Source organism: Manis pentadactyla, chromosome 13 (genome assembly GCF_030020395.1).
Source record: "Manis pentadactyla isolate mManPen7 chromosome 13, mManPen7.hap1, whole genome shotgun sequence".
NCBI lineage: Eukaryota > Metazoa > Chordata > Mammalia > Pholidota > Manidae > Manis > Manis pentadactyla.
In genome coordinates this window covers 11,883,895-11,896,128 of record NC_080031.1, presented here as the reverse complement: position 1 = coordinate 11,896,128, position 12,234 = coordinate 11,883,895, and the positions used below count along the sequence as shown (strand labels likewise).

General features: G+C 42.2%; 1 protein-coding gene and 1 long non-coding RNA gene across 15 annotated transcripts in view; one reads left to right on the top strand and one right to left on the bottom strand.

The window, feature by feature from the left end:
• Window positions 1-1,093: 1,093 nt before the first annotated feature.
• On the bottom strand, window positions 1,094-5,803 carry LOC118934510 (uncharacterized). The gene is made up of 2 exons (XR_008993440.1): window positions 5,682-5,803; window positions 1,094-1,887 (listed from the first exon to the last, which is right to left on the bottom strand). It is a non-coding gene; the product is annotated as an uncharacterized LOC118934510 (long non-coding RNA).
• Window positions 5,684-12,234, top strand: part of CDON (cell adhesion associated, oncogene regulated) — a 97,578-nt gene continuing 91,027 nt past the window's right edge. For 9 of the 14 annotated variants that reach the window (XR_008993439.1, XR_008993437.1, XR_008993436.1 and 6 more), the window contains exon 1: window positions 6,325-6,584. The gene's annotated coding sequence lies outside the window, so the exon portion shown is untranslated. Of the gene's footprint in view, window positions 5,806-5,980; window positions 6,130-6,324; window positions 6,585-9,633; window positions 9,863-12,234 lie in introns of those variants that run through there. The other 5 variants (XM_036930033.2, XM_057490916.1, XM_036930031.2 and 2 more) reach the window with 4 other exon arrangements.

Here is a 12,234-nt window from a genome sequence, read left to right as displayed (position 1 = left end):
ATCTGAGTTTCTGCCATAAGATACAATACAAAGATTAGTTATTGTTCTTATGACCCAAAGAATAAAGCCTACAGTTCAAACCCTCCCCTATATGGCCCCAATTTATCTCACTAACTTCATCTCCCCCTGCTCTTCTGCTTCCAACTCTTTGCTCTAATCCCATGGGCTATTTGCTGTCCAAAGCCTTCATGTTTTCACAACTTTGCTCCCATATTTGGTGATGGTCCCCATTTCTCTACTCTCTGAGTTTTCTCCAGCCACCAGGCTGATGATGGTCAAGTTCTCCTTCCATCTTGAAGCCTTTCTTCCTTCACTTCAATGGGAACTTATTTTCATAGTTAGTGTTTACTGAGATCCTACCATGTGTCAGGTACAGTGCTAGGAACTGGACACATGTTTTCTCATTTAAGTTTTGAAAGGCTGGTACTACTTCTCTATGACATTTCTGTTTTAACACATTTTATAAGTAACCCATTTACATGGTTCAGAGATCAAAATATTATAAAAAGCTATACATTAAAATGTCTGTGTCCTGTCCTGTCAACCCTATTATCTGCTTTCATCCAAGGTAATCATTTTTAAAGTTATTTTTTGAATCCTTCCAATGGGTCTTTATGCAAAAGAAAAGGAAATACAAAGATATATTCTTAGTTTCTCCCTTTTAGAAACTAGGGCATAATACTGTATATCCCATACTTTCTTTCCCCCCTAGTTTTATTGACTTGACACATAACATTGTATAATTTTAAGGTGTACAACATAATGATCTATGTATATATTGAGAAATGATTACCACATTGAGTTTCGTTCACATCCATCATCTCACATAGTAACACATTTTTTTCTTGTGATGAGAACTTTTAAATCTACTTTCTTAGCAACCTTCAGATGATTGTTAACTATATTGTTAACTATACAGTCACCATGCTGTACATCACACCCCCAGAACTCATTCATTCTATAAATGGAAGTTTTTACCATTTCATGACCTTCACCCGTGTCACCCACCCCCATCCCCACCTCTAGCAATACCAATCTGATCTCTGTTTTTATTAGTTCTGTGTTTAGATTCCAAACGTGAGATCATACGGTATTTGTCTTTCTCTGTCTGATTTATTTCAGTTAGCATAATGCCCTCAAGGTCCATCCAGGGTGTTGAAAATGGCAGGATCTCGAGTACTTTTCCATGGCAGTTCTCTCAGCGTCTGTTTTTTTCAGTGGCAGAGTATTCCATTGTGTGGATATACCTGCTGTTCTTAATCTGCTATAAACAGTGTTTCAGTGAATGGACTTTACACACAGCAAGAGTATCTATAGAATAAATTTCAAGATTTATCTGCAGAATCAGAGTAAAAGCACATGAAATTTTTACACATATCATCAAATTTTCTTCCCTGGAGGCTGTACCAATTTTTTATTCTCACTATTAATGTTTGAAAGTGCTACACACGTGTCACATCTCCATTTTATATATGAGGAAAGCAAGACATGGAAAATGCATACATACTTAATAATATTCAGGCTGGGACTCAGATTTGTGCCCTGCTATAACCTATTCATTTGGTATTTGTCAAATAGCTATTGATAGTTTTATTTAATGTAGAGGTAGGCCTTGTCCTCCTAAAGCTTACTATAAACTCCTTACATTCAGAGACTCCAGTAAGCAGAGGTCAAGGCAACCAGGTCAATCCCAGGTGAGAGTGAGGGAAAGGGAGACGTGATAGCAAAAGTTGGGAGACAAATGCAAGATGACAGGTTACCATGCTGCCTGCTGCTTTCTGACAACTCACAAGATATGTGGCTGGTCATTCCACAGGTGCTCCTGCTTGGCCATGAAGGATGTCTCCAGACAAGATTTACTGAAAATTCACACCTTGGAACAGGCCCCTGGAGGGAGGAAGGGAGAAGGAATGTCTTCCTTGTGCTGTTCCCATTCATTGGTTCTCACACCTTGCATTTGCAAACAACCTTCCCTCTAAAATCACCAGAATAACTGAGGGCTTTAGTTATTGGAGTTTTAGAGTTTTGTGACCATCATTGGTCACAACTTTCTAAGTTCCATTTCTTCCTGAGGGATCACTTCCACTTTCATGGTAAAATATACTTTATTCTGATGACTTTTAAATCTATATCTCCAGTTTAGACTTACTGATCTAGTGGACGCCTGTATGTGGAGGCTCCACGGGCACCTCAATTCAAAAGGAGTGCCCTTTTGGGCCGGGTCACGTGGCCTCTTAGCACATGCGGCAGACGCCAGATCCCAAGGTTTTCAGTGTCCAGATTGTAGAGAGGAACACCGAGTGGGTCACTGTGGTAGCTGAGGGTCCTAGAGACAGGTGAGGCCAAGGGCTCCTGAAGAGGCCCGTTGATGTGTTTAATCCAGGTATATTCTGACATCTCTTTAATTTGATGCTTTACACATAAAAGGTGCTCAACAAAAGCTTTTTAATGGATAAAATCATCTGAAGTGATGTTAATAAACATTTTTATTGTGGGGAGACATGAATACAGACTAATCAAGAGTTCAGCCTCTAGAGCCAGACTACCTGGGTTTGAATACCAGCTGTGACACTGACTAGCTGCGTAATCCTCGTCAGGACACCTTGCATTGCTGGGCCTGTTTCCGCATTTGTAATGGGGAACTAATGCTCAAAATAATACTTGGCATATTGCAAGTACTATATAAGCATTAACCATTATTATTATCACATCTAACTTTTATTCAATGATTGCCATTCCAAGTATGAAGTGCTTAATATGTATTTCAATTAATCCTCCCAGCAACCCTATGGAAGTAGGTCATATAACCAATCCTATTTGAAGTGTAAATATCATCCCAATTTTACAAATGATGAAATTAAAACTCCAGGAGTTTAAATAACATCACCAAGTCAAATGAAGTGGAGTCAAAATTTGATGCAAGTCTGCTTGACTGACTCTACTCAGCCTGTCACATGTTATTCTTGGAGAACCAGTTCTCACATTTATTTGGTATTATAAAAGAACCCAATTCTGACCTAAAATCCACAGGATATACATTTGTGTCACTCAGCTTCTATCAAACCTTCCCACCTACTAACTGTGGACGTGGGCACTCGGCTCATGGTATTTCTCTTAACATCCTCTCAGTCCCTCCAATGTCCTCCCGTCTCTCAAGCCCTGATCCCATAAATTCTGATGGCCTTAAATCTCTACCCACTTCATCCACCAGCAGCTATTAGCATGCCAGACCTAAACATTACCTGGAACTGTCCCCACTTGGGAAATGGAGATTATAGCCAAAGACTTCTTGGCTTTTCATTCCTTAATCCTGTATCAACTTCTCTTTAACCTCATAAAAATCTCCTTTTCTTTAATCTGTCATTTTATCCCAGTCTATCATTCTTTTCCAGCTCACAGCCTGGATTCTAGGACTGATGATTTCATTATTTTCTTTCCAGTACCATAGATTATTCTCCTTGCATTTTTCCCAGCAAAACTCCAAATCTGGATCAGTGTTATGTGTTTCCTCTTACATTCGAGTGCTTACATTTTGGTAGAGAGAATCACACAATCATGCAGACTCTTATCACTAAAAATTCATGATCTCTAACCTTCAGCCAGGACCTCAGTCTCACTCATCAATCCTATGACTGGTTTTCAACTTCACTTTTCAACTCTTCTTTTTCTTAATGGCTATTCCAAACCCACACCACTTAAGCATCCTTTCAAGTCTCACACCTTGCATTTGCAAACAACCTTCCCTCTAAAATCACCAGAATAACTGAGGGCTTCAGTTATTGGAGTTTTAGAGTTTTGTGACCATCATTGGTCACAACTTTCTAAGTTCCATTTCTTCCTGAGGGATCACTTCCACTTTCATGGTAAAATATACTTTATTCTGATGACTTTTAAATCTATATCTCCAGTTTAGACTTACTGATCTAGTGGACGCCTGTATGTGGAGGCTCCACGGGCACCTCAATTCAAAAGGTTCAGAACTGAACACATAATTGTTCCCCTAAAACCTGTATCTCCGGCATTGTATTGCTCTCTTCCAGGTGCTGTGGAGTAAGGGGACTGACTACCGTCCACTCAAGATAGAAAGCTGATGTCATTCTTGAGTGCTTTCTTTTCTTTACTTTCCACATGCAATGTGGAAACAAGAAGTCCTTCTTGTCAAATTTTTCTTGTTTCTGGAATTTCCCCCTCTCTTCTCCGTCTTTATGACTGTTATCCTAGATGGCTTCAGAAGCTTACTCATTTTTTGACCTCAGGCTTGTCTCCCTCAAATGTATCTGATCCAGCAAACACAAATCTGACCATGTCACATTGCCACTTAAAAATCCCTGCATTGACTCCCCATTACCTAAAGGATAAAGCCCCAGCCAGCTTCTTGGCATGCTGTGACCAGCCAGCTGTCTGTGATCTGGCTCGGCTTCTTTCTGCAGTGCCTTCACTTATCAATCCCTACCTGGCTCCTTGCGCTTCAACCACAAAGAAGAGCTCGCAGTTGCTTTGAGCAGCCTTGTTTTTTTTTGCCTCTATGCCTTTATTCATAATGTCCTCCCTAAACTGTCCTTCTATTCCTTCACCTTGACCTGGCCAACACCTACTATCCTTCAAGGCTTAGTTCATAGGTCACTACTTGTGAGAAGTCTTTCTTGACAAGCTGCCCTCCTTACCTGCCAAACTCCAAACAGGTTTAGCAACCCTGCCCTGTGCTTGCACAGCAATGAACAGGGGTTCATTGCACTGAAGACCTCTCAGTGTATTCATTTGTGTGTCTGTATCACAGATTAGAGCCATTTGAAGCGGTGTCACATTTCTCTGTGTACCTCTTTGCCTAGCAGTGCCGTAAAGTAACTTCTCAATAAACACTTTTAAAGTAGACGTTGGATAAATGAATGGTTCATTCATGAAAAACTATACCTGAAATGCTTTCTCTACTTATGAACAAGGCAGAAAGGGAGTAATTGTTATCAACGAACATAATTATTTCTCAGGTCTGATTATGAATAACAACAGGTTTAGTGATATGATATCCAAATGGCACTGTGAGATTTGGGAGTGCCCAGAGGGATGGTTAGGATTCTTACAGAGTGCCACAAGAAAGCCACAATTCCATCTTCATTTATACAAAACTCGCATTTCAGTTGAACCTCCTTCTCTGACGTCTTATTTACTGAATGAAAAATCACTTACTATACCTTAAGTTAGTAACATACAGGGTTGAATAAGTAAAAAATGAGACAATGGAGAATAAATTGAGTTAGGTGAACACCACCATACTTTCAAAACATTTCTTTGTGAAATTCAAGTAAGAAGGTAAAGCGGACTGGCATATTTCTCCTATAGTTCAATACCGAGTGTTTTTGAAGTATCATTAGGGCTCCTTTAGTAGTTAAACCAGTCGTAAGTAATGATGATGAGGGTTAAAAAAAAAAACCCAAAGAACCCTGTTATTATATAGAAGTCATCTTCGAATGCACTGAGTGGCAGGTGCTTTTCACTAAGTATTATATTTAAGCTTCACAGCAACCATTTAAATGGAAATTATTTTTCCCTTTTTCTGTTTGAACAACTCAAGTGCAGTGCGATCAAATAACCTGGGGCAGGTCCAAAGGGTGGGCGGGCTGGGAAGACTCGAGCCAAAGGCCGTGCTGGCTTCACCCGGAGACTCCTCGTCTGACTTTGGCTACCTGTTCACAGGACGGGGGGTCTGGGGAATCAGATGAAGCTGCCTAAGAAACCAAACATTGAAAGTGGTGAACAGGCGAAGGAACCCAAAGCGGCGGGAAGCTGGAACCACAAGGCAGCTACGAGGTAAGAGCCAAGAGAACGGAGCATCTGGCTCCTCCGACAACTTAGGTGGAGGAGCCGGGGGCGGGGGCGGGGGCGGGGCAGCCGGGGACAGGCAGCCCTTTTGTGGACCTGCCCGAAATGCTGCGTCTCCCGGGGAGGTAAAGGTGAGGGGAGAGAGATCGCAGGCGCTGTGGAGATCCCCGTGAGCTGCTAGGGCAGCCCACCCTCAGCCCTCCGGGTCCGAAGCAGAGACTGGACGCAACTGCGCCGGGAGGCTTTCCCGCAGAGCAAGCAGTGAGGGCCCGGGAGCAGGTCCTGCGCGGCGCGCCCCCGTTCCGCGGATTGGTACGGCCCACCTCCCGCCGCCGATCTGGCAGGCTGCGCGCGCACCTCCGGCGGGGCCTCCGGGCCCGGTTCCCTCCTCCCGCTCCTCGCGTGCTGCTCGCTGGCCCCGCGCCCGCCGGGTACGCGCCCGCGCGCCTCGGCGGGGTGGAGCGCGGCCGCGGGGACGCGCCCCGGTGACTCCGCCCCCCCCGATTCCCCTCCCCTCAGTCCCGGGTGCCCGGCTCGCGCTGCTGGGTGCGAGGAGAGTACCCCGCGCCCGCCCGCCCCTGCGCCCCCGCCCCGGCGTGCGAGGCGACGCGCCCTCCCGTTGCCCTGCCCGGTGCATGGAGGGGCCCGTTCGGATTCCGGCCGCCGCCGCCGTAGTCGCCGCCAGCGCGCGGGGGATGACCTGGGGGTGGCTCTCCGAGCCGGCTGCAGCGCAGGAGGTCTGGGGGCTTAGTCTGCCCCGCTGAGAGGTGCGGGGGGTGGGGTGGTCGGGGGTACCCGGCTTGGGGGCCACGCGGCTTCGGGGCGGGAGGTCCGGGGGTGGGCGGGTCGGAGGGCGCCGAGGGCGTAGGGATCCAGGGCTACGTGCGGGGTCTGGGAAGGGCAGCTCACCGGTGCCCAGCGGGAGCTCTGAGCCACCTCGTGGGAGGAGGCGGGGTGAGGTGTCAGTGACACGGCTAAGTCTCTGACAATGATCCGCTGGGGCAGGTGAGATGCATCATAGCGGGGAGCAAGGAGCGCTAGCATGTTTTCCCAAGGGAGCGGGGTCCCTCGCCCCTCTCAACCTCCATCCTGCAGAGCGCCCGCAAGAGACAGTGATTTATGTGTAGGGAGAAGCAAGAGAAATTTCCTGCACAATGTATCTTTCTCTGCCTTCACAGACTCAGTGACTTCCCCGCCCCAGGGAGTGTATTTTTCCCTCTCTTCTGTAAAGCTTTCTGTGGACTGCATTATCATTTGCTAAATACATTACAGCTCGCTATTTATTTCAGTCTGCGGCTTCCAGACCTTTGTTGCTTTCTCTCCACATCCAGGAATTTCAGTAATAAATCACCGAGGGGGATAGATAGACTCTTTCGCCTTCCCTTTATTGTTCTGCCTAACCCCATCAAATCAGGTGGAAGGCTCTCTCCTGAAGGAGCTCTTCTCCACAATGCCCGCCTTTCCTGATCAACTGCAGAGGGTGGCAGGTGCTTAAAGGGTAGGCTGCCTCCAGTTGAGATCTAGAATTTAGGCAACCTCATTAAAAGAAAGTCAGCCTGTGTGTCCTAAATCAACACTTTGAGAAACAGAAGGTTGGACTAAAAGGTATCATGAGATTTATTCTCAGGCCAATGGCCAGTAAAGAAGAAAGAAGCCAATGCTGACTCCATGCCTCATTTATACCATAACCCTCTGACTCCCAGCTGACACTTGGTATATACCTAATGGGCAGTGTCTGGTAGGTGAAGCTGGGGAGGGGACTGGAGAATGAAATGAAATGAGGTTATTCTAGGTATAATTCCAAACATTCTATTACATTTTATAGCACATTATGGGGGGATAGTCCGTTTTAGCTGAAAATATGGAGGGTAGTTCAACTTTTAGGGCAAGATGAACAAAAACTGAATTTCTGGAAATTTTAAATTAGTGCTTAACTAGAAAGCATTCTTAGGAACCCAGAGAGGCACCAAATACTGTCGTTTCTGTTATGCACATGTTGAAATAAACTGCCTTGTACTTTAAGTTATATGAGAAGGATGGAGAAAACCTGTTTCATTTTGTAAAGACGTGCCCTGGGTGTGTGCTTGGCAGTGTGTAGGACAGAAACATTTATATTTCTATAAAACAAAGTACACAAGTGTATATTGTTTAACTCTCAAGCAAAAACTCAGGTACCGTATTTGGAAAATCTGTCTTTGTTTGAATAGTTTAGTCAACCAGGAAAATCAGTTACTAGAGGTACTGTGCTATTGTTTGTGTAGCAACTCACTTGGGATGCTTTGATTGATTGCCTTGGTTCTCATCAACCTCCTCTTCTGGGGAAAATAGTTAAACAGCTCTTTCTCTTGAGCCAGGAAGTACAAAGAACCCTTAGGACTGGAGCACACTGATCTGGCTTGTGTAGGGTGGCCACTAAATCAGTCTTACTACTTGCCTTCTTTGCAGGTGGTTTGACTTTGCATGAAAGGAATTAGTTCACTTTTAAGATCAGCAAGGTATATGTAGGTGAAGGCTGTGTGTAGGAGCAGGAACTTCTGTCCTTAGGGCTTTGCTCTAAAGAGGTCAGGTAAACTGTGTTGACTAGTTCTCATGCTTTCCTCTTATTTTTCCCCTTCGCCCTTATACTTTCGTGACTTTCCAGATTATTTCATTTATGGCTTTGTCAGGATATAAGATGAAGTAAAACTTTTCTCTCTAGAAATGTTTCTTTTGCAGGCATTTAGACTAAAAATTGGTGGTTGTCAAATCCTGGGGAAATGATTTCAGGAATTAAACATTATCTTAGTGAAATAGGCTAGGAAATTAACAATAACTAATTGAAACATTTGTCCTTTATAACATGTAATTACATTAGCTATCACCTTGTAACTAGTCTCTGTACCATGTAGACATATAAGACAACACATCAGAAGAGAAGATGGGCTGTCTACCAGGTTTACTCTTTATATTCTTTAGATATGTGATCTTACTACTTAATAGGAATTCATTCAATTAGAAAGGGCATTTGGAGTCTGGTTGCTAAACAGATTGCTTTGAAGGACTTGATTTCACAATAGTTTTTCATTGGTGCTTTTTTCAAGAAATTTAACTTGGGTTGAATGAGAGAATGTCTTACTGTTTTTACTTAAAATTTCATGTTGTATGTAAGCATTCCATTTATTTATAAACATTTCACTTGTAAATTTTTGGTGTGTATGTGGTACTACTTCACTGTCAAAAGGATGGGGAGGAGGGCCTCTACTTGATTCTTTTCAGTTAAAATTAGGAGATGGTATATGGAACATATTTAATGTCACTTTAAAAATACTGGATTGCAATTAGATGAAAAAGTAGTTGGTTGATTTTTTTTTTTTTAACCCTTCTAGTTTTCCCTCATTGTTTGTGCTCTTTCCCCCATTGTTAGGCTTAAAACATACAGTATCATTGTCATCTGTCCCCTGAATAATGGTCCTGAGGTGATATTATTAATGTGGCTTTTTAAAATCAAACTAATTATACTTGCCTAAAAGAGCCACATGTGTGTGATTCTAGCTGCCTGGTGCCTTTTGAGAGCCCTGGAGACAAGCTAGTGAATAGAGCTGAAAATTCATTCTGTATTTGATTAAATGGAACAGACTCGCTGCTCCTTACCCCAGCAGGGGCTATGAGATCTCTTGATCCCCGAAGCGGCTCCAAGACCCTGGGAATTCCATTAGCGAGCACCTGAGGAATTTCTGCCCTGCAGTGCCTTTTTTGTATGTGTGTATGTGTGTGTGTGGAGAGGGAGGGGAGCAGAGTGGTGATGGGGGACGGGGGGAGGGCGGGGGGTGGAGAGAGGCTGCATTAGAAGACTCCATATGTTAGCAGATCTAAAATCAAGGCATGACTTAACAGCTTATCTTGTAATAGAAAAGCCCAACCCAGAGGCAGATTGCTAGTCAGGACTTTCTTACAAGCAGAACTGTGGTGATGTGTTCTTAGCACTGAAGCGAATGCCACTGTAAGTACAAAAAGTCACTTCTCTGTTTTCCCTCCGGAGCACAAGCATATACACGTTCCAGACTTGGTGAGTTTTCTCTGAATGATCTTTTGATAAGTTTGTAGAATTGTGGGGCAGTTTGGTCTTGCCTGTGAGGGCTGATGTATTGTTTTAATAACTTTTTAAACTGTGGGCAAAATCAGACTTCTGTGTGGAGCAAATTGTTTTGCAGAGATGAAACGCTTGTTTGAACAGGCGTATTTTAGTTTGCTTTTTCGTTTTTATCTGATTTAATCGTGTTTTTGTCAAATGATTATCATAGAATCTAAATTCATTCAGTGTATGTCTCTTTTCTGTTGTCTTTGTAAGAATTCTTTCTGATTTCTAGTATGTTTTAAATCATTGCTTTGCAGACTTGCTAGTGCTCATAAGTAAATGAAAATATATCTACCAAAAGTATTCTGTAAAATCTTTGGAGCAAAATTTTTGAGAAACATTAGTGTGCCTTTTTTCTTCCTTCCTTCCTCACATGTGCCAAATACTTTCTGGATGTAAATATTTTTCAGAATATTAGCCCAATTTGTTCTTTGTGCACGTTTCAATGAAGAGCAAGCAGTTCTGAATGTTGGATGGTGTAATTAATGTTCATCTTCTGAGAATAATTAAAAGTGAACGTGAACTCTGTTCTTGTAATTTTCAACTAATGCAGAATGCAATAGCGTATTTGGTGGTTAATTTGATGTCTTTATTCCTGATTAAATTCATGCTGTATCACAGTTCTTTCCATCCTATTACTATGTACTACTCTACCAAATTCTCATGATACAGTATGTAGAAAATAAAAACGCTTTTTAGAGAATATGTTTAATTTTTTTGACCTTAATCCTGTGCATGCTTTCTACTAGTATGGCCAAACTGACAGGACCTTTGAATGAATTGGAGTAAATAGGAAAGTTAGCATTGTACCTGTCTTGTTTCATAGTCATTTAGTTGCTTTGCTGTATGATATATTTTGATGGCAGGATCATAAAAAACTACCCCAAAGAACATTTTGCTCTGCTACTTACCATTTGGAATGTAAGGACTTCAATTCTTGAGAGCGAGTGATGTGCTTTTTAATCATAGAACTAAGGAACTGTGAAATTCCTTACATCTTACTTGAAAGGGGAAAAAAATACACAGGTTATATTACTGAACTTAGACACATTCTGCTTACATTTTGTTGCTTAGAACTGTGTGAGTGATATTATTTTTGTGTTACCCCAATAAAAGAGAATTAAGAAGCTGTCATACAGTTTGCTTTTCAGCTCTTCTTGTGATAGACCTGCACATCCCTTTTTATTTGTGTGATTGGGGCAGTGATTTTTACCTAAGTCTTGGTTTCCTCATCTGCAAAATGGGGTTAATAACAATAGTATCTCTTACCATCATGTGGAGTTACATAAGATAATGAAAGTAAAGTGCTTGGCATATAGTAGAACCTCTGTAAATTCTAGCTGTTGGTATTTTTAATAACTCCTCCTGCACTGATAGTCTGCTACTTTGATGCAGAAGTGATTTTTTTTTAAAGGACTAAGGAATGAAGAAGTCTCAGGAGTTAGTAATACTGTGAACACAGGGCTCTGCTGTAGTTTAAGAATGCTACAGTTTTCTTCATTTTGCAACTGAAACTTAAAAGCGAAACAATACATTGCATCTGTTTCCCAGTTGAGGTATAATATACAGATGTACACAAGTGTACAGTTAATGCATACTAAGTGAATAGAATGAAGTTTTACATTGAAACCTGTGTGTAGTAACTGTGACCCAGATCAAGATCTAGTAGGACATTTTCTTCATCTCAGGAGACTGCCCGGTGTCCCTTCTCAGACAACCCCGCCATCTCCAGCAGGCAACAGCTATTCTGACTAATCTCACCACGGATTAGTTTTGCCTGTCCTCCAACTTTATAGAAATGGATTCATAAAGTATGTGCGCTTTTATATCTGGTTTCTTGCACTGCTCCTTATGGCTGAATTCATCTGTGTTATTGTGTATGGTAGTAATTCATGCTTTTTTAACTTGTGTTGTCTTTTGTGTGTTTTAAAATTCATAGTCGTCAATTTTATTGGCATATTGGCTACGTGATCATTGGGAACAAAAGAAGATAACACTTCTTAAATTATTAAAAAGTCAGATCCCAGTGGCCAGCTTAGAATATATTATACATAAAATTGGGCTGAAGGTAAGCAAATTACCTTCAGTCACAGTTTCATAAACCAAATCCTTTGATAACCGCATTCTTTGTGTATGTTTTTAGAAGAGAAGGGAGCCTCAGAATAGAGAAGGACCATCTGAGGGAGCTTATATCCTTCATGCTTAGGATTTAGTGCCATAATTAGTACTTCGAATTGTATGGATGTAACCACTGGCTTAGCATTAGTGTCATATTCTTTTATAAGAAATGAAACAACTCAATG